This window comes from Emys orbicularis, chromosome 3 (genome assembly GCF_028017835.1).
Source record: "Emys orbicularis isolate rEmyOrb1 chromosome 3, rEmyOrb1.hap1, whole genome shotgun sequence".
In the NCBI taxonomy this organism is placed as follows: domain Eukaryota; kingdom Metazoa; phylum Chordata; order Testudines; family Emydidae; genus Emys; species Emys orbicularis.
In genome coordinates, this window is record NC_088685.1 from 171,091,422 (window position 1) to 171,113,167 (window position 21,746).

Below are 21,746 nucleotides of genomic sequence, written 5' to 3' on the forward strand. Positions count from 1 at the left end.
CACTCATTGCCATAGGATGTTATAATGACCAAAAGTATAACTGGGTTAAAAAAAGAACTAGGTAAATTCAGGGAGGCTAGGTCCATCAGTGGCTAATAGCCAAGATGGTCAGGGATGCAACCCCAGCCTCAGGGTTACTCCAAACCGCTGACTGTCAGAAATTGGGAGGGGAAGACATTGGTGGATCACTCCAACCACCCTGTCCTGTACACACACTCTGAAGCTCTGATACTGGCCACTGTTGGAGAGCGGATACTGGGCTAGATGCTGCATTGGTTTGACCCAATATGGGAGTTCTTATAGTCTTACTCTCGTATGTAAGTGTTTGCAGGTTCAGGTCCTTAGCCAATTTATACTTCTTAAAACTAGTTGACCATGTTCATTAATTTCATATGGCTCTGACAGTTACGCGTTGGGACACATTCCTTTTCGTTAGTTCATAGGAATCTTTGCATACAGGATGCCTTTAACCTAGATAGTTTTGTCTACAGGATATCTTTCACTGATTAGCAGCTATTAATAGGCTATTTCATAGAGAATACTAAATTGACAACAACAGCCCAATGAACAATGCAATGAATTGCCTCTCAGGCAGCATTTTATTAAACCAAGTTTTTTTAAAAATACTTTGCTGGGGAATGGGTTTGATCTTGAATTAGAAGAGTCTGAAGTGCATTAAAAACATCACCAAGTAATGGACATTTGAATTATATTTTAAATAAACATCAGCTGGAATAAAAATTTTCATTCTAATTAATCTATCAAAAGCTGAAATGAGTCCAGATTGACCATAAGAGTGGATGAAATGTTAGAGCAGAAGGTTCTTCTTAACCATCCAGCTGAAAAGATGTCTTATCAGTCATTTAGTTAATCTGTATTTTCCCAACACAAAACATAAAGAACAATTATTTTAAAATAAGAGAAAATAACATTGAGCAGCTACAAGTGATATTTTTTTCCCCTTGTCATTCTACACCCGAAACCAAGAACAACAGGCAGAAATCCTGCACCTATACAGATTTGTGACCTGAATAGGGTGACCAGATAGCAAGTGTGAAAAATTGGGATGGGGTGGAGGGTAATAAGTGCCTATATAAGACAAAGCCCCGAATATTGGGACTGTCCCTATAAAATTGGGACATCTGGTCACCCTAGACCTGGACAGCACAAACATGTGCACTTAGCACTTTTAGGCATGTGTGCCACATTTGCACTGTTATGTTCCATAAAGTTTGCATTGTTTTCTGTTGTGGTTTATATCCCACTGGTTTAAAGTTTTCACTGTTATGGTCATTGTTTGCAGTATTTGATTTTCACTAAAGGTTATTGACAAAGGCTTAGTACGGTTTCATAAAATTACACATGCCATACATATAATGAAGTTCCCTTTGGAAAAAGCAAAATCCTTACACACAGACTAATGAAATCCTTACACCATGAATAATAAACTTTAATTTCAATACTTTAGCTCCTAGCCTCAAAGCAGGAGCACCAGGGATCCCTGGCCCTGTACTCTGATTTGCTGCAGTCTGCAGAAGCAGTTTCTCTTGCTATTCATAATATTCTAAAAGTCTCTGCACTGCTGCCTCCCACCTATTGATGGGGTTCCCTCCTGTGTTCTCACAGATGTTGTGCAAATTACTGCTGAGCAGCCTCCAGCCTTGTCATGAGGTTCTTCTGTCTCCTTTTCAGCCTTCCAAATGCACACTCCACTCTCATTCTGAAGGTACTTGGGGTATAACTAAACAGCTCCCTTCTCCTGTCCAAGTGTCCAGTAAAAGGCCTCATAAGCCAGGGAAGCAGAGGGTGAGCTGGTCTCCCAGAATGACAATGGGAATCACACCATTGTTAATGTCAATAGTTGCCCTGGGAGCAGAAATGCCATTTCTCCCTGAAGAGAACAGGCATGAGCTTCTAAATATTCCACCATGGTGGACCTTTCCAGATGAGCCCATGTTGATATTGGTGAACTTTTCACAGCGATCAACCAGCCTGTGGAGCACCATGGAGAAAAAACCCTTTTTTGTTGACCAACTTTGAGTCCTGGTAGAGGGAGATAAAGAAAAGGCATGTGGGTCTCATCAGTTACCCTAATACAGTTGGGGCTCCCAAATTGTGAAGATCCATCAAATTTCCTGTGCATTGTCTATCTTTATGAACTGGGGCACCAGCACTTTCTAAATAGTTGTGCAAATATCCATGACAACAGCCCCAACAGGTGATCTACTAACATCAAACTGGTAGCTACTGACCAGCAGCAGTCAGGGATGGCAAGCTTCCAGATGATGATGCTTCTCCAGACTGAGGAGAGTTCTCACTTAAGTGTTTCACAGTGGCAGCTCCAGGTGGAGCTCTGCACAGATCTCCAGAAAATTGGCCTCTGTCATCCTGCAATTCTCCTGCCACTGCTTGTCATCCCAGGTCTGCATCACTATGCTTTCCCACCAATCAGTGCTACTTTCCCAAGCCCAGAAATGACACTCTACTGAGTGAAATAGCTTCAGGAAAAGTTCATCCATAAGTAGCTACTCTGTTTCATCCTCCTCCACCCAAATCAGCTTGCCAGCACAGGGGCTGACTGCCAAAGCTATCCAGCTGCATAACCGCAATGATTTTGGGTTAATTGTTCCTCAAATGTTTATATGCAGAAGCATATCATGATTGTGGTGCATAGCATTGCTCCCTCCATGCTGGCTAGCATAAAAATGATGCTGGCTCCCAAAAGACAAATGAATCATGGGCTGCCAGGAGAGGAATAGTGTGAATTTTCTAGTTTGACCCCACATCCCAGAATTCCAGTCACTTTTTGCTATGTATTCCACAATGAGATGCAAGAAAAATCACAAATACATAGAGCCCATCAGTGAGATAATACACTATGGGATACCTGTCCAGAATGTTGTGCATTCAGGGCCATCTGCATCCACTGATTCAAAAGGAAGCAGGTTAAAGCTGACTGCATGGACACAATGATTTTGTTTTAGTTCCATAGATGTTTATATGCAAAAACATATTCTGCAAAAATTTCCCTATATAGATAAACCCTAACTGAAAGCTTTTACCATGAGACAGAATACTAACCTTTGTGAAACTATTTTTCAAGCAACCTACATATCAAATTCTTTAGACATGATGGACCATGTGACCCAGGGTGCCTAGGGTAGCCCTCACTGAAAATGCCACTGTCAGGGCAGGCTGCAAAAAGGAGAGCAGATTCTCCCTAAATTGGTGGTTAACACTGAAGTTAGACTCATCAACCAGTCACAAACTGTGCTCCTGATCCCCCACACTGGTTATCAAGAAGCCAAAAGAAATCACACAGACCCCTTTATTGCATTCCAGTTCTCTGGCTCCTAGTTAGCACATAGGTCCAATAAAGTGAGAAGTTATTTAAAAGCTCTGCTCACTATACAAAATATTCTTCTGACCCCAAAGGGTCAACCATGTTACCAGGTCAATATTAGTTTGGATCTTACCCAAAATACCATGCTGCCAGCCAGTCCTTTAATATCTGAAAATATAGGTTTATTATAAAAGAAAGAAAGAACAAGAAGAGAGTTGTTAAATGGTAAAGCAATCGGGTACATACATAAGACTTCCAAGTCTATATATTATGTTCTTAGCACCACTGGTGAGTTTGTTGGCTTTTAGAGTCCCTTTGGAACACATCTAAAGCTTAGTATGGGTCATTTCAGTCCTTTGTTCAGAGCTTCATTTGTAGAAAAGTTACTCCAGAGGTAAGAAGCAGTAATGAAGACAAAATGGAGAAGATGCAGCTGCCTTTTTATATCCCTTGCCATGTGGCCTGTACTTCCTGTGTCCCAAACACAAGCTTCACAGCACCTGCTATGGAAAGGCCTTAGAGTTCTGGCCATAGGCATGCCCCTACATGTCTTGATGTCTCTTAAGGTGTAACCTCTACCTTCTCTAAATGGGTTCATTGAACAGGAGATGTCTCTTGATGTGCCATCAAGCAGGCTTAGTGCTGATGCCATTTGGTCTGGGGGTGTCACTCAGAAACAGCACAAGTTTTGAAATACAAATATACCGTACATATTTATAACTCACAATACAAAGGTGATATAAACAAGATCATCATACACCTCTACCCCGATATAACGTGACCCGATATAACATGAATTCGGATATAACGCAGTAAAGCAGTGCTCCGGGGGGGCGGGGCTGCGCACTCCGGCGGATCAAAGCAAGTTTGATATAATGCGGTTTCACCTATAACGTGGTACGGTTTTTTGGCTCCCGAGGACAACGTTATATCGGGGTAGAGGTGTACTTGGCACATCATAACATTTTCACAGATACCTTACATGGCATATGTGGAAAGATTCATTGCAATTTCAGAACATTGGTATCAATAATATCACAAGGTGTTCCACATATTCCATACAGTGACACAGACCAGATTCTCAGCTGCTGCAAATGAGCATATTTCCATGTACTTCAATGAACAGATTCTGATCTCAGTTAGACAAGTGTAAATATATATATATTAAGATTTTACTACAAATTTACACTGATGTAACTGTGGCTATACTCTTTAGGGGGATGGGATCTAAGGCAACAATTGAAGTATAAATTGGAATAAATTACCTATGGTGGCTGTGGAGTCTCCATCATTGGAGATTTTTAAGAGCAGGTTAGACAAACACATGTCAGGGATGGTCTAGATAATACTTAGTCCTGCCATGAGTGCAGGGGACTGGACTAGATGACCTCTCAAGGTCCCATCCAGTCCTATGATTCTATACAAATTTCAAAATGCTAGCTCCATTTCTGCTTGATAGGGATGCAATAATTCATTCTGATACAATGTTTGTGTGCACGGAATACTTTTTCCTTTTCCTTTATATGTGGCACCACTGCCTGTTTTATACCAATACTATGTAGCAGTTGTTTGTTTTCCATTGACCTCATTTAGTTTATCTCCTCTCTTTATAATTTTACAAGGAACTGTCTCTCCCCCACCGTTCATTCCAGCTCACAGTTATTTCTTAGTTTGGCTGATTCCAATGTCATCCTCTTGTAACATTCATTATACACCCAATTCTCTTTGTAATCTGGTACACTTGCTCAACTCATTTTCTGTGTAAATTGCTTAAGCTGGAAGCTAGCAGCTAAAAATAAAATAAAATTGTTCCGTCAGTCATAAGAGAAGCAGAAGGCGAATAACCTTGAAAAGCAGGCAAGCATCAGACAAGCAAGACAAATGACCCTAGTTTTGTTCATGTATCAGGAGGTTCCTTTTTTTACTCAGTCCTTACTGAGATGAATTCTCGTTGATGGTAGTGGAATTTTTGCCCGAGTGAGGACTGAGTGAAAACTTAACAAGGTTGCCAGGCTTGGGACTCCAATATATTTGCACATGTTGAACACTTATGGCATAGGTATGGTGGATTTAATTCTGTTGTGCACTCCTCCTGGCTTAGACTGTAAGATCTTTGGAGGCAAGGACAATCTGCTCTTATGCATTTGCACAGTGCCTGGCACAAAGGGGTCGTGGTCCATGACTGAGGCTCTTCCTACATGCTACTGCAATACAAACAATACATAAAAATAATAATGGTAGCACACGTTGTTTTATCTTTCTCTTGTCTCAGAACAAACTATATTTTGGTAGAAACAAAAATTTGGAAAATATATTTTTGGGTAATGTAAACATTTAGCTTACAAAACTAGAAAGGCAGAGTCATTGCTGAGGGTTACAGCTCCTTTACATTTTTTCATTAGAAATGAGAATTTCCAGTTTAACAAGACCCAGTAAGATGCAACATACAAAATAAATAAATATATACATAGGCTTGGAAGGATCAGATTTGTATTGGTGAATGCCAGTAAACGTTGATTTCACCATACACACTCACACAACAAAAAATATTTCAATCAATGATTGAAATTTATAGATAGGGAAAGTAAGTTCTTAAGCAGCATTTTTCTTATTAGTGTCAAAAGTCTAAATCACTGGATTTTTAATTAGGCTTGTTACAAATGGACTAGTGAATGAATAGTAATAAACAGTATGATTTATTGATTTAAGGCTATTTTTTGTATATTTTGACATGATGGGTTGACAGTTTGTGTTTTAACAAGACTAACACGGCTACGACTCTGAAACCTGTGTTTTAACAGTTTATAAAGCTTTAATTTTTTGAATCTTGACATCTACAATCATTAAATAATTGCCTGACCCTCCCACCATAATTTCCCACAAATTTAAATGGATAAAAATATTTTAAAAAGCTTGAAACCTATAATTTAGTGCAACTGTGAAAAGGTAAAGAGATAAAAATCTAAAAAATGCTTAAAAGTAAACAGTATTATCCATCAAAATTACACTGGTCTACAATTTTTGAGAAGTCGTCTGCTTCAGAGATAAAATGTGCTATTTATTATGTATTTTGATGTGCTGAATTCAAATATGACAATTAAAACAACTGATTGGCTACTGTTTCTATGATATTTAAGTTTTTACATTTTAGGTCTATGTATATTGTGTAGATAGTAGAGTTTTAATCATAAATTGTAAACCTAGGTCTTTTCATGTGTTTATGGTTGCTTTACATGATAATATTTCACCTGTCCTGTTTATGTAACACTTTAAAAATCAGCAAAACGGTTATATAAATAAAATTTATTATGAAACAAAAGGCAAAAAACTATTCTGTACATAGTTTAGTCCTATTCAGTGTCTACTCGGCGCTTCTTGGCTTGTCTCTTGTATTCATTAAATAGAGCATCTCTTGTCACTGTCCAGCAATAGTCTGCAAGCATTGATGGGCTCCATTTGCCCTGATAGCGTTTCTCCATTGTTGCAATGTCCTGGTGAAATCGCTCGCCGTGCTCGTCGCTCACTGCTCCGCAGTTCGGTGGAAAAAAATCTAGATGAGAGTGCAAAAAATGTATCTTTAGTGACATGTTGCAACCAAGGCTTTTGTATGCCTTGAGGAGGTTTTCCACCAATAACCTGTAGTTGTCTGCCTTGTTGTTTCCGAGAAAATTTATTGCCACTAACTGGAAGGCTTTCCATGCCGTCTTTTCCTTGCCACGCAGTGCATGGTCAAATGCATCATTTCAAAGAAGTTCACGAATCTGAGGACCAACAAAGACACCTTCCTTTATCTTAGCTTCACTTAACCTTGGAAATTTTCCACGGAGGTACTTGAAAGCTGCTTGTGTTTTGTCAATGGCCTTGACAACGTTCTTCATCAGACCCAGCTTGATGTGTAAGGGTGGTAACAAAATCTTCCTTGATTCAACAAGTGGTGGATGCTGAACACTTTTCCTTCCAGGCTCCAATGACTGTCGGAGTGGCCAATCTTTCTTGATGTAGTGGGAATCTCTTGCACAACTATCCCATTCGCAGAGAAAACAGCAGTACTTTGTGTTTCCAGTCTGCAGACGAAGCAAGAGAGCAACAACCTTCAAATCGCCACAAAGCTGCCACTGATGTTGGTCATAGTTTATGCACCTCAAAAGTTGTTTCATGTTGTCATAGGTTTCCTTCATATGGACTGCATGACCAACTGGAATTGATGGCAAAACATTGCCATTATGCAGTAAAACAGCTTTAAGACTCATCTTCGATGAATCAATGAACAGTCTCCACTCATCAAGATCGTGAACGATGTTGAGGGCTGCCATCACACCATCGATGTTGTTGCAGGCTACAAGATCACCTTCCATGAAGAAGAATGGGACAAGATCCTTTTGACGGTCACGGAACATGGAAACCCTAACATCACCTGCCAGGAGATTCCACTGCTGTAGTCTGGAGCCCAATAGCTCTGCCTTACTCTTGGGTAGTTCCAAATCCCTGACAAGGTCATTCAGTTCACCTTGTGTTATGAGGTGTGGTTCAGAGGAGGAGGATGGGAGAAAATGTGGGTTCTGTGACATTGATGGTTCAGGACCAGAAGTTTCATCCTCTTCCTCTTCCTCGTCTGACTCAAGTGAGAATGATTCTGGTGCATCAGGAATCGGCAGTCCTTCTCCGTGGGGTACTGGGCGTATAGCTGATGGAATGTTTGGATAATGCACAGTCCACTTTTTCTTCTTTGACACACCTTTCCCAACTGGAGGCACCATGCAGAAGTAACAATTGCTGGTATGATCTGTTGGCTCTCTCCAAATCATTGGCACTGCAAAAGGCATAGATTTCCTTTTCCTGTTCAACCACTGGCGAAGATTTGTTGCACAAGTGTTGCAGCATATGTGTGGGGCCCACCTCTTGTCCTGATCTCCAATTTTGCAGCCAAAATCAAGGTGATAGGCTTTCTTAACCATACTGGTTATACTGCGCTTTTGTGATGCAAAAGTCACTTCACCACAAACATAGCAGAAGTTATCTGCACTGTTCACACAAGTACGAGGCATCTCTGCTCATTTTGGCTAAACAGAAATGTGTCCCTTTGCAAAATCAAACACTGACAAATAAGAGAGCACAACACTGTATGATTTCTAGAGCTGATATAGGGCAATTTGTTCAGCAGAGTGATGTAAGCTTTGTTATGATTGCATCATCCATGACTTCTAGGAATAACATGATGCAATTCATATCATGTATGATGCAATACCAGCTTCAGATTGCATCTTTCATTGTTTTGCCTAAAAAGCAAGTACTGTCCAAACCCAGTCATAGATTTATTCATAGATCCAGTCAAAGATGTATTTTAGTCATTTCTGGTTTAAATTGAGATCCCTTCCCTTTATAACTCATGTATCCTCCGCCATTCCCAAGTCAAGGGTCGTATATACTGACCCAATAGCATATCTTGAAAACTAGAGCCAATCAACAATTTTAAGCATCATTTTCGTTCTCAGTGACCCAGAATTAGTAAAGTTTGACTACATTTATTTCAGAAGCATTTTGGCTGTAGAGCAGTGTTATTTAAAAAAGGACAAATTCTAATTCTTCCAAGCCCCCATCCCTTCTCATAGCAACCTGGAAAACTGTTCTTGTGGACTGGCCCTCTAGTGAGTGTAAAAACTGCAAGAATCCATTTATGTTTTGTTTGCTCTTCATTTTAGACTGGAACATTTTGTAGCATGCAAAGTGACAATCATTAGAGCACTCCCTAATAATTATTTTCTTCACCCGCTCTTTATTGGGTGAAGATGTGATAAATAATCCCAAGAAAACCATGTAAAACTCATCAGATTTTTTTTTTCCTGAACATAAAGCTTAGTGCAGGTTTGCCAAAAGATTTGATTTGATTTGAATCAATCTGGGCACAGTTTTGAGAAAACCTGGGCTAATTTTTAGTTTCATCTTGAAACCCTGGGTTGAATCTGGGAGTTTATTTGGAGGGCTGTGAACTCACCTCAATTGAAATCAAAGAAAACTTTTTCCTGAATCTCTGCCAGCTGTGAAATTACTGGCCATTGCAGTGTTCTAACTTTAACTGAGAGTCCCTTGTAAATAATCAGAGCAATTAAACCTAATCCTGAGGGCCTACAAAATACACATCGTTAAACGATTCCTAGCCCTTTAACTTTGTTCAGGTAGTGGCACAGGGGAATCAACACTTTGAACCTGAAACATGCGAGACCCCCAGATGTATGCAGCAAAATGTGCATTGAATGTGGCACTTCCCTACCTCCTCCCCTGCCACAAAGAGCTTTGTTGAGGGAGTGAAAGGTAGCTATGCTGGGGGGAAGGGATGTTTGCTGGGGGAGGCCTTACCTGTGCATACACAGGTGCTTTCCTGACTCATCAGCCTGGGGTTCACCCAGGTATGAAGCTCTCCCTTCTTTCTGGTGGTTCACTAGCAGTCCTGAGCAAGGGAATGGGACAGTTAACCTCTTGTATAATGGGGACGATGTAGTGCTGGTGTGCCCTGTCTGATACTGCTGGGTTAGCACCTAACTAGCATTATTATAGCTTGTTCCCCAGGTCATTGCCTACCTGCCAAGCTTTGAAATATTAGACTGTGATGCTGAGTTAATTAAATGCTGTAGCTACAGAAATGTTAATAAAAAAACTAAACTCAGGCATACCAGTTATTCTAGCTTAGAACCCAAAGTGAAACTTTTGTTTTTAAACAAAGGAATGGACCACAGTTGCACTAAGACCTTGACTCTTCCTCTCAGATTTTGCTGTGAAACCTGTGGCTTTCACCCCCCAAAATCTTTCAGCATAAAATTTCTCTTCACATTCCCATCATATCTGGCTTAAATTGCTGCCATTTTGTAACATCTGTAGTTGTTTATGTCAGCATATCATTATTCACATCTTATAAAGCAATTAACAGCAGAACTCATAAAATTAAGGGTTAGATTATACCTGGCTCTTCAGTGGGCCTGGGGTAGGACACTCATTTGTATTGGTCATATAAGAGCTAATCACAATTCCAATCGCTGCACTGGGGGACTGTATTTAATCATGATTTTTTTCATTGCCCCTTCTCCTCTCCCCTGTGCTAGTAAGAAATGACCTGGCACTGTCTCGGCAACAGTCAAATACAGCTGCAAATAATAATAATAGCTGCCTGTACAGACCATGGGCTGCTGGTCTAGGTTGGGTTTACCAGCTCTCTATGGACTCACAAGAACTTCTTCTGCCCTATTCCACCTGTAGTAACAAAAGGGAGAAGGTGAGGACAGGGTCCAGGCTCTGATCTGCTCTGGGCTATGAAGCATGAGTGCAATGGGAGAGTGCTGCACCTTCTGAAGGGATATAGCACCAGGCACGTTCCAGCTGCATGGCAGCAAACTCAGGAAGGGGATCTGCTCCACACTGTCCCTAACTCTGGGCAGTACCTCAAATGCATTACTGAGTGCCAAGTAAGGAAAAGATGGATTTCTCTGCTACTGCAGAGAAATGGTTCTGAGCCACTTCCACGGGCTCCACCAACATCCCCACAAGGACTAAATGTGGGTAGGTATGTAAGGGCATCCGAATCCAGTCATTATTATACAGCACTAGAGGTGAGAGGCCTAGTGCTGCCAACTCGTGTAATTTCATCTCCAGTAACATCAATTGGGTCTCTGCTGCAGCCAGTCTCACTATGACCCCAGAAGCACCAGGCAGCCCTCAACAATTTCCAGCTTTGCCCAGGGGAAAGCCTGCTCCATTTGCCTTCCCCCCCGTTCCTGGGGAAGAGAAGCCAGACACGCTCCATCCCTGTTGCAGGAGACAAGTAGTGTTCTCTCCCCTTTCCTCCCCTCAGGACACAGGAGGAGTTTTGGGTAGGGGAGAGGGAGCATCTGATTCTCAAAGGAAAGGAGGGAAGGGAAGGGAGCAGAAAGAGCTGGGCAGCTCTGTGTCCTCCACCCATTACAAATAATGGGTAGGTCTACTCTCTGCTGTTCCCCACCCCCATCCTTGCAACATCAGGCCTGGGTATTAGGAGAGGCGAGATGAAGACTCCCCGGGGTTCCCTCCCCCCCTCAAAACCTGGGAAGAAGGAGAAGAGTGTCCTGCTGCAGCTGCACCCCAACAGCTGGGAGAAGGGGGTGAAGAACCACTAGAAGTGCAGAAGTGGCAGAGGTACACTGAGGGGCAAGGTAAGGTTACCATATTTCAATAGTGCAAAAAGAGGACACTCCACGGGACCCCGCCCCAACTCCGCCCCTTCCCCGCCCCCAGCCCCACCCCAACTCCGCCCCTTCTCCACCCCAACTCCGCCCCCTCCCCTGAGCACCCCACATTCCCCCTCCTCCCTCCCACCCCCCGGCTGCTGCTGCCCTGGGGAAGTTGCTTCGGCCCCTGCCGCGGTGGAGAGCAGCGGGAGCCGGGAAAGTTGGAGCCCGGGGAGGAGGCAGTCCCCTTACCATGCCTCCCTATTTTCCCGGACATGTTCGGCTTTTTGGAAATTCCTCCCAGACGGGGATTTGAGGACCAAAAAGCCGGACATGTCTGGGAAAATCCGGACGTATGGTAACCCTACCTCTGACACTCACCTCTTCCTCCACTGGAGGGACTCCCCTGTCCATACCTGTCCCGGGGCCTTCCTTTAAAGGGGCATCCCCATATCAGCGAGATAATATTTACTCCCTTGTGTGGCTGAGCTGGGCTGTGACAATCCAACCCATCATGAGTACTGTGAGAAATGGGGCACAACACTAACCAAGGCAGTGTCATTTCAGGGACTGTATGGCATTCATTTTCTCAGTGTTTCTGGGAATACCCTTTTCAGTTTCATAGATTGATCTGGGATCTTTCTTTTGCTGTTTCCGGAGAGAACTGTTGACAGCAGGGAGATATGTCCCTGACTAGAGGGCAGGAAGCAAATTTGACTAGACCAGTTGTGACTTCCTTTTTATTTGTTACTATAAAATGTATTACACACAAATAGATTGCTAATGAACTTCCACCTTTGGGTTTCTGGAGAATAACTCACTCTAATACTTGGAAGATGCAGGGACCTTTGGTCTTAAAAAATGAAACATCAGACTCATTAACTTGGGGGAAGTGCAGTGGTCCATTTATGAAATTTCTTAAAAACATGATTCAAAAAATCCTTCTGAGACTGTATTTTAATGCTGAGATCCCAATAGTCTTACTATAGAAATAGAAAGTAAAACAAAGACATTCTTGATCCAGGTCAATTAGAGCAGTGGTTGTCAATGTTTCCAGACTACTGTACCTCCTTCAGGAGGCTGATTTGTCTTGAGTACCCCTCACTTAAAAACTACTTGCTTACAAAATCAGACATAAAAATACAAGTATCACAGCACAGTATTACTGAAAAATTGCTTATTTTCTCATTTTTACCACATAAATGATCAAATAAATCACTACTCCCAGATTGAGAAACACTGGTATAGTATATAGAGCACTATAAACAAGTCACTGTCTACGACGATGGTTGCATATGCTTCAATAATTAGTTTGGCAAGGCCTTCTATATCAAAGTTACACACATTTTTACACAATATCAGGCAAACCAGCTTGGATCTCTCACTATTCATGTCTCTGTACTAATTGTGCTCTGCATCATTTCACAAAAAAGTTATTTAACTGAGCTTGAAATTTGTCATTATACTGAGATTTCTAAAAATACCCTTCTAGAAAAACTTCCATTTGTTTTCCCAGTAAAGAAAAGGACTTTATATAGCTTGTTTGTTTGCACTTCGAGGCCCATACAGTCCCTGAAATGACACTGCCTTGGTTAGTGTTGTGCCCCATTTCTCACAGTACTCATGATGGGTTGGATTGTCACAGCCCAGCTCAGCCACACAAGGGAGTAAATATTATCTCGCTGATATGGGGAGGGGCCGAAGCAACTTCCCCAGCGCAGCAGCAGCCGGGGGGCGGGAGGGAGGAGGGGGAAGTGGGGTGCTCAGGGGAGGGGGCGGAGTTGGGGTGGAGAAGGGGCGGAGTTGGGGCAGGGCCGGGGGCGGGGAAGGGGTGGAGTTGGGGTGGGGGCGGGGTCCCGTGGAGTGTCCTCTTTTTGCACTATTGAAATATGGTAACCCTAGACTCCCCTCTGCACTGCTATGGGGCTGAGCACCCCCCTCGCCGGGCCCCCCAGGCGGGGGGTGAGGTGACACCCCCACATGCCCCAGGCCGGGCCAAGCTGCGGTGGGGTCCCTGTCCCTTTAAGAGCGGGGCTGGGCTGAGCCGAGCCGGCGGGGGGTGGCTCCGCTCCCGGCTGCAGGCTGATGCCGGAGCCTGGGCTGAGAGCCAGGCTCGTCTCCTGCACCAGCTCCGGGCAAGGCTTTGCTGCGGCTCCCCCAGTCCCCCCGGGCTGGGCCGCCGCACGGTAGGGGCAGGTTGCATGAGGCAGGGCAGGACCCGGTGGGGCCAAGGGCTGAACAGGCCCGGCAGGGGGCTGCTGGAGGGGGAAGCTGGGGAAGGGGTGGCACGGTCTCAACCCCCTGGGGCTGCCTGCCCTGCGGAGGAGGCAGGGGGCGCAAGCCGCAGCAGGACCCCAGCCCGCCAGGGGAGGGGATCTGGGGCCAGACCGGGGAGGCAGGAGCAGCCCCGGGGGTGCTGGGCGCGTGCAGGGCAGAGCCCCGGGAGAGCCCCAGCCCCGCGGCGGGCAGTGCTGTAGAGGAGGAGCCCGCGCCCCCCGGCGGGCGAGGGGAGCCCCAGGCAGGGGGAGCCGGGCCGCCCGCACCCACCTCTCGCAGCCGCTCCATGCTGCTCCCAGTACCGCTGTCAGCCGGCACGGCTGCCCTGTCAGCCGCTTTTGGGTCTTTAAATAGCCGTCCGGAGGAAATCCCGGACATTTTTAGCTTTTTACAAATTCCCCCCGGACGGCTATTTAAAGACCCAAAAGCCGGACATATCCGGGGAAAGCCGGACATATCCGGGGAAACCCGGACGTATGGTAACCCTAGGGCAAGGGCAGATGTGGGTGGGAGAGAATTAATGTGGAGGCAAGGGATGTGCATAATTAATTGCTGGGATGGGCAGGTGCTCTGCACCATCAGGCAGCCCGTGACAGTTCCTGAATCAAGGGGCCAGAAACACCTTACAGTGTTTCCAACTCTTCCAGATTTATAGAGTAACTGCCACACCTGCTTTGGAAGTTCAAAAAGCAAAGACAGAAAAAAAACACAATATAATCTCTTTTAAAAAAAATCTGATTTGGGGGCCAGCCTCATGATTTCTTGGCATCTGACCCAAGATTTTTGAACTTCTGGGGTTGCCCAGGTGTGTGCCCAAATAGGAAAATGCACGTTGTAGCCTTCTTGTTGGAGGAATATCACAACAAATGAGACAATGTACTTCTCTGTCATAGGTACTCTCTCTGGTAAAATAATCCTACAGTTTTAACTGGGCCTTTTTGTGTATGTTTTAGGTTAAAAGGCTTGCTTAAGGGAAGAAGGGATGGCTTGGAAACAAAGGAAAAACTCTGGATGTAGTGGTGGTGAGCTTTGGTTAGAATGTCCCTAGGGTTCCTATAGGTTTGGAATCTGGGCTGCGGGTCCCCAGTGGTGGAGAAAGTCCACCTGGCAGTTGGCACAGTGACACAATCCTCCTGCTATGCCCACTCCCCATAACCAGCCAGACCAATCCCCCAAATCATTGGGTTTGGCCCAGAAAAGAAACCACTATTCTCCCAAGGAGCTTCTACCTGTGCAGTTCCTGTAGAGTGTGACTGGCATTTAAAAGTGTTTTCTTCATTGAAACCCTAGAGGAAGAAAAGGCATGGTACTGCTGTCTACCCTCCCAGGGGGATGAATGTCTCCACCAGATCAGATGACTCTGCAGGTGTAGGGGGTTGCAATTCACCTAATACCTGTATTCTGTGCTTAAGAAATCCAGAGAAAATCTCAATTGCTGGGTTGGAGGATTCAATGAGAGGCAGTTCCAAAGAGAAACTACAAGTAATTTGTCCAGTGCTGAGGTTATTTCTGAAGTTACCTACTGTTGAAGGCCTGAGAAAGGGGTGTTACCTTCAGGAATGACAAAAACAAAATGACAGCATCTGCTAATTCAGAAGTGAACTTTGTAGGCTACAAAACCAAACCTGGGCACCCAACGGGGAATTTTTTCAAGTCAAAATAGCTTATAAAAATGAGCCTTCTGTATGGTTCCACTGCACATTTAATCTGTTAGCAATTTTCTTTGGTAGCAGTAACAGATTTACATTTGTCTCAGACTGGAAGTTTGCCTGCAGTGGTTGTTGTCAGAAAGTTAGCATTTTACAACAGCTACCCAAACATCTGAGATGACTGAAGCTTTTCCCTGGACTTAGAACAGGAGATATTTATGGTAACTGTGTAGTAATTGTTGACAGATGTTGACTTTTTAATGGCTTCTATCGTCTCCTATTAAAATACATACCCAGCCTGACACCATAATAAATGTTTCAAATATGTTCAGTTTGATTCAAAGCTTTCACAAGAAGAAGCCATTAGAACAGCTGAGGCTGACCGAGAAATCTATCACGAGTAAAGTACATTGCCTGCTAAAAAAAATCTAAAAAGCCCAAAACAAAAACCCTTAGAATTAATTATCTACTTTTTCATTTAGATTGAAGATTTCTGTTGGCAACAACATTGCTTTGAGGATGCATCATAATTAACAACTTAATTAAAATACGGATTTCCTAGTCATGTTTGAGTTCTTTCAATCCCTGTGAGTTATATATTGAAAGTAATGTTAGCATTGCACATGTACAGCGTCTTAGCTAGATATATTAATGTTTTGGATTTGGAACTTGGCGTGTCTGTGTATAATTCCTCAATGTACCATGTTGTTGTTTTTGAATCTCCTCTGTCTCATCAATCTCTAACATTACTGAGTTCTCTTTCAATCCCTTGAGCATGTACCTCCTAGTATGACATGGGCAGGAGGGATGATACGTGGCTAGGGATTCATTGCCTCAGAGCTGGCCTTTGTAGTTCTGCCTCCTGATGAAAAGTGCTATGTAAAAGTTAGGTGATACTACTATGTTGTTGTTTTGTTTTATTACCTGCTTCTGACCATGTTCTGCAGTCAGCACAAAGAATTTAGCAGCTGTCTATCCAAGTCAGGTTTGAGGCATTGATGGTGCGGTGTGGGAAGCTGACACTGCCCCTTACTGTGCTGTGCTATTCTTGTGAACAAACAGAAAACATCTGTCTCCAGAGTTGTCAGTATGGCACCTTTAACAAGCCTTACAATATACTTATAATTTTTAGAGAGGGATTTTGCCTAAAGAGATTTGAAATTTGAGGTCAGGTACATGTTTGAACAGTGCATGCTTTATGGATTCCTTTTATTGAATGCCATGCAATAAGACAGATCTGGGTGAAGAGGCAGATTTAACTTTTATTCCTTCCTTTCTGAATTGGTTCTCCAGTTCATCTATATACTATTGCCTTATACAAATTTCAGTCCTCCCTCCCCGAGTCTGACCAGTACCTCATCGTGGTGGAGGGGTGTAACACCTGAAGTAGGGGATCGCTCATTGGAGCTATGCCATCAGCGATGAAGGCTTGTCCAAAATATTGCCCTGGGCATTATGTGAAGTGGACAGGTCCAACGAGAACCCTGAAAATGATGGCTAACGCAAGCGGCGAAAATGGAGGGCAGCAGCAGCACCTAGCTACCTGAGGTGAAGGAAGTCACTGAGAAAGACTCAACGGCTCGGGTCGCGTAGCGTGAAGCCAGTACTAGTAAACTAGGAAAAGGGTTGCATTACTGCGCCTCTGTCTCATCCCAGTGGGACGAGGATTTTTTTAGGACAATTGTTTGCTTTTGCTTTTGACCATGAATAACTTAGCACTCGGCACCAGAGTTAAAGCCCCTGCCTTACTCTCAGCTGTAGATGCCTTGCCAGTGCCATCTTCCCTCGGTGCAAATATGATGGGCTTATGCCATAGCCCCCCTGGGGATGCGTGTCCTCTGATATCGGCAGGCACGTCTTCAGTATACTATGACAATGCATCCAATCATATCTGGGATCTCCACCAGTCCATCAAAATTGCAACCTGGAATGTTGCAACTCTTCACAGACGTGGTCATCAGGTCACTTTTTCTCATGCAAAAAGGACCGTTTTGGCATATCAATTGCAGGCCTAACGGAAGCAAGGCTGATAGATCATGGACATCACAAGTTGGAAGATTCCTTACTTCTGTATTCTGGCAGCCTCAACCACTTACATGAGGTAGCACTACTAATGCGAGGCGAGGCCAAGTCCTCCTTGATAACCTGGATGCCCATGTCTTTTTGGTTACTTATTTCACATCTTAAACATCGGCATGGTTACCTCGCTGTCATAATAGTCTATGCGCCGACAGAGGAATCTGTTGATTCAGTTAAAGATCATTTTTACGATCAATTGGAATCTCTAGTACGCACAGTCCCTCCACATAATAATCCCGTGAACCTGGGTGACCTACATGCAGTTACTGGCTCCCTGCGAACTGGGTTTGAACAGGTCCTTGGTCATTATGGTTCAGGTATACCCAATGATAACTCTTACTGCTTGCTCACATTCTGCACCTCCCAGAATCTTTCCATTCTTGGATCATGGTTCAAGCGGCGACGCATACACCAGATGTCATGGATCTCTCACAATGGCATCACTCAGAAGGATGGACCACATCATCACACATGACAGGAATCTCTCCACCTCCTGTAGAGTATATTGTGGTGCGGAATGTGTGGCAAACACAGATCACTGCTAAGTGGTTGCCCGTATGGTGTTGACGTTCCACAAACAGGTTATCCTGCTCCAATGATGAAGAAGTTTGACATCGATGCACTTTGTGTGCCAGGTTTAGCCAACAGGTTTTGTATTGATGTCAGCAATAGATTCTCGGCTCTAGCCAACTTGCTGGACGACGTGGAGGTTGCCTGGTCTCTGTTCACTTCTATCCTCCACCAATCTGCTGAGCAGACGATTGGCTATAGGTATCCAGCAGCATGCCGACCATGGCCATCGGAAGAGGCCTTCTAGATAATTACATTGAAGGCCACAGCCCGCCAGTGTGGCAATAAGTGCACTCGTAACCAGCTGAAGCGAAAATTTAACACCCTGGCACTCCATGATTGTGAGGCATATTATAACCAAGTGGCGGACGATGTTGAATTTGGCTTAGCCAGGGAAGACTTAAAGCCAGCATTCCGCGTGATCCACAACCTCAGCGGTCAAGAGGTAGTCGCTACGAATGGCATTGGGAACGACAGCCAAGGCCATCGATGTAAATCGTATGATGACATCCTCACATGCTGAGTGGAACACTATCACAGTACCCTGAACCACCCTCCAGCTGCTGCATGCTCAGAGCTGGATGATCTGGCAGCCACTGTGGTTCCAGACCCAGACACTTGTACTGATGCACCAACATTGGATGAAGTGAAGCGTGCCATCTGTAAAGTGAAAAATGTACACACGGCCGGTGCTGATGGAATCCCTCTAGAGCTGCTAAAATATGCTAATCACTTTTGGCCATCTTTCGTCTGGTGTGGAGAACTGGAACCTTCCAATCGCACTTTACAAGGGCAAGGGACCATGCAGTGAATGTTAGAGCTACAGGCCGATCACCTTGCTGTCCGTTCCAGGGAACGTGTTTGTGCATGTTCTGCTAGCACGCTTGGAGCCTCTGCTACATTGGAAGCATTGCCCCCAACACTCAGGCTTTACAAGGAACAGGTCCACATTAGACACCATTTTGACCCTCCGCTTCTTGTCAGAGATACACCCTGAGTTCAGGAAGCCCCTGCATATAGTGTATGTTGATCTTAAGGCTGCATTTGATTCAGTTGACCATGCCGCACTGTGTAAGGCCTTAAAGGGCATAGGTGTCCCTGCCACTCTGCTGGACTTCATTAGAGAGCTGCATAATGGAACCACTGCCTGTGTACATCTGGAGAATTGGACGTCAGCACCTTTTAAATAAATATCTGGTGTCAGGCAGGACTGCGTCTTGGCCCTTGCACTCTTTTGTCAGGCAATGGATTTCATAATGCAACATTCTGTCAGGTCCATAGGCATTAAGATTGGTGATCTCTCACTCTCAGACCTTGATGATGCTGATGACGTTGTTCTTCTAATACAGAGGTTTCATGAGGCACTCCAGCAAATGGAGGAGGAGTCGGCTAAGATTGGCCTCCACGTTTCATGGTCAAAGACAAAGCTGCAAAATCTAGGACCAGGTCCACCTGCTACTCCAATCTCTTTGAATAACAAAACTGTCGAAGCAGTCTCCAGCTTTTGGGTTCTATACTCACCAGTTCCTCCAACTTTCACACTGAGGTTCTCTATCGGATTGGCATTGCAGCACCTGCCATGAGTCGTTTATAATGAATATGGAACCAACATCATCTCAGCACAACAACCAAGTTCAGGATCTATTCCTGAACTCCCTGTACTGTTCTATGGCTGCAAAAAATGGACACTATGCCCTGAAGACTGGGCAAAGTTGGAAGCTTTCCACACAAAATGCCAATGTCGTATATTGGGCATAAAGTGGAATGACTTCCTCTGTAATGAAGATGTTTACGGTCACTGCGGTCTACAGACGACTGGGGCCATTGTCTGCAGATGGCGCCCTACGCATATTGCAAGAATGCCACATGACGTTCCAGCGAATGCCGGTCTCCGGGTGGCTTGTAACATCCGTGATAAAATTCCACCAAACAAGGGGTGGAAACAGCCCAGAGGCAGACCACCTATTACATGGGTTCATCAAGTCTGTTCCGATATTGGACTCTCAGGCCATCAAGCCCTTGCGAACGCACAGGAATGGACCAAATGGCGAATGATCACTACAGCTGATTGCGCAGCTAAGCATTGAAGAGAGAGAGAGAATTTCCTTACTATTCTTCAGTTGATTAGAATGCAAATAGTCCCCTCCTAGCTCTCTGTGGAAATTAAACCAGGAGATTCAGATCCTTAAATCTGCAGTTCCCCATCATATACGAAGAAAAGGTTCAGCCAGATGGAGGTCTCCTGCTTCTGGACTGCCACTCTACATGCACTCCTTTTCCCCAAGTTTCTTGTGGTCTCTTGGCAGCATAAGCAGATAATCTGTACTGTGCTTAATCATCTCAGCAACTCTCTCGGGAGAGAGGTTTAAAAGTTTGCAGAAGTGGTGCTGTCCCACATTTAGTCGTCCATGCAGAAACATCCTCAAAGCAGAAGAAATCCTTTTCCTTTTCTATTTTTGTATAATTCAAAACTCAACCACCCCTTGTCAATGTCAGAAGCAGACTGGCAGGCCAAAATGTACACATGGAGCAATGATCCACACACAAGGGGAGATAAAAAAGGATCAGTGCCATTCTAGCTTGGGCATACCATATTACTTGTGCCATGCAAGCCCACTTGCCCTACACCGCCAGCTCCCAACAGAACATGTCAGTCACTGAACCGCAATGGCAAAGACCACCAAGATTGAACCTGACAGAGCAAGTGGCTGAAAGAGAGCTGTGCCAATAGTTGTCTTCCATGTTGCCTGTCCACATGACTGACCTTGGTAACTTCTGTTCTTTTAATGAGAATGGGTTTACTCTCTCAAGGTCTTCAGTGCCTACTGAGAGGCGTAAAGTTCCCTCAAGTGCCTTCAGTGGCACCTGGGGCATTTAGCATCTCACTGAATCAAAGTAACCAAGGATTATCTGTACGTTTACAGCTTTTAGAGTAACATCATTGTTAAAAAGGAGCTTTATGTGAGTTTGAAGGAAAGTTACGAAGTCCAGCTGTGAATTTCTGCAGCATGTGCTTCTGTGGTCTGTCAGAACTCCATGCAGCTGACTGTATAACTCCTAGAATCATAGAAACATAGGTATGGAAAGAACCTCAAGAGGTCCAGTACAGGCCCTTATGCTGAGGCAGCATTAATTATACATAGAGCATCCCTAATAGGTGTTTGTCTAACTGTTCTTAAAAGCCTCCAATGATGGGGATTCCACAACCACTCTTGGAAGCCTATTCCAGAGCTTAACTATTCTTATAGTTAGAACGTTTTTCCTAATATCTAACCAAAATCTCCCTTGTTGCAGATTACTTCTTGTCCTACCTTTAGTGGGCATGGCGAACAATTGACCACCATTTTCCTTGGAACAGCCATTAATGCATTTAAAGGCTATAATCAGCTCCCTCCTCGGTCTTCTTTTCTCAAGACTAATTAGGTCAATTTTTTTAATCTTTCTAGGTTTTCTAAACCTTTCCTCACGTTTGTAGCTCTCCTCTAAGCTCTCTCTAGTTTTTCCACATTATTCCTAAAGTGTGGCACCCAGAACTGGACACAGTACTCCAGCTCAGGCCTCACCAGTGAGAGCCGGACAATTACCCCTTGTGTCTCTCATATGAGACTACTGTGAATATATCCAAGAGTTATATTA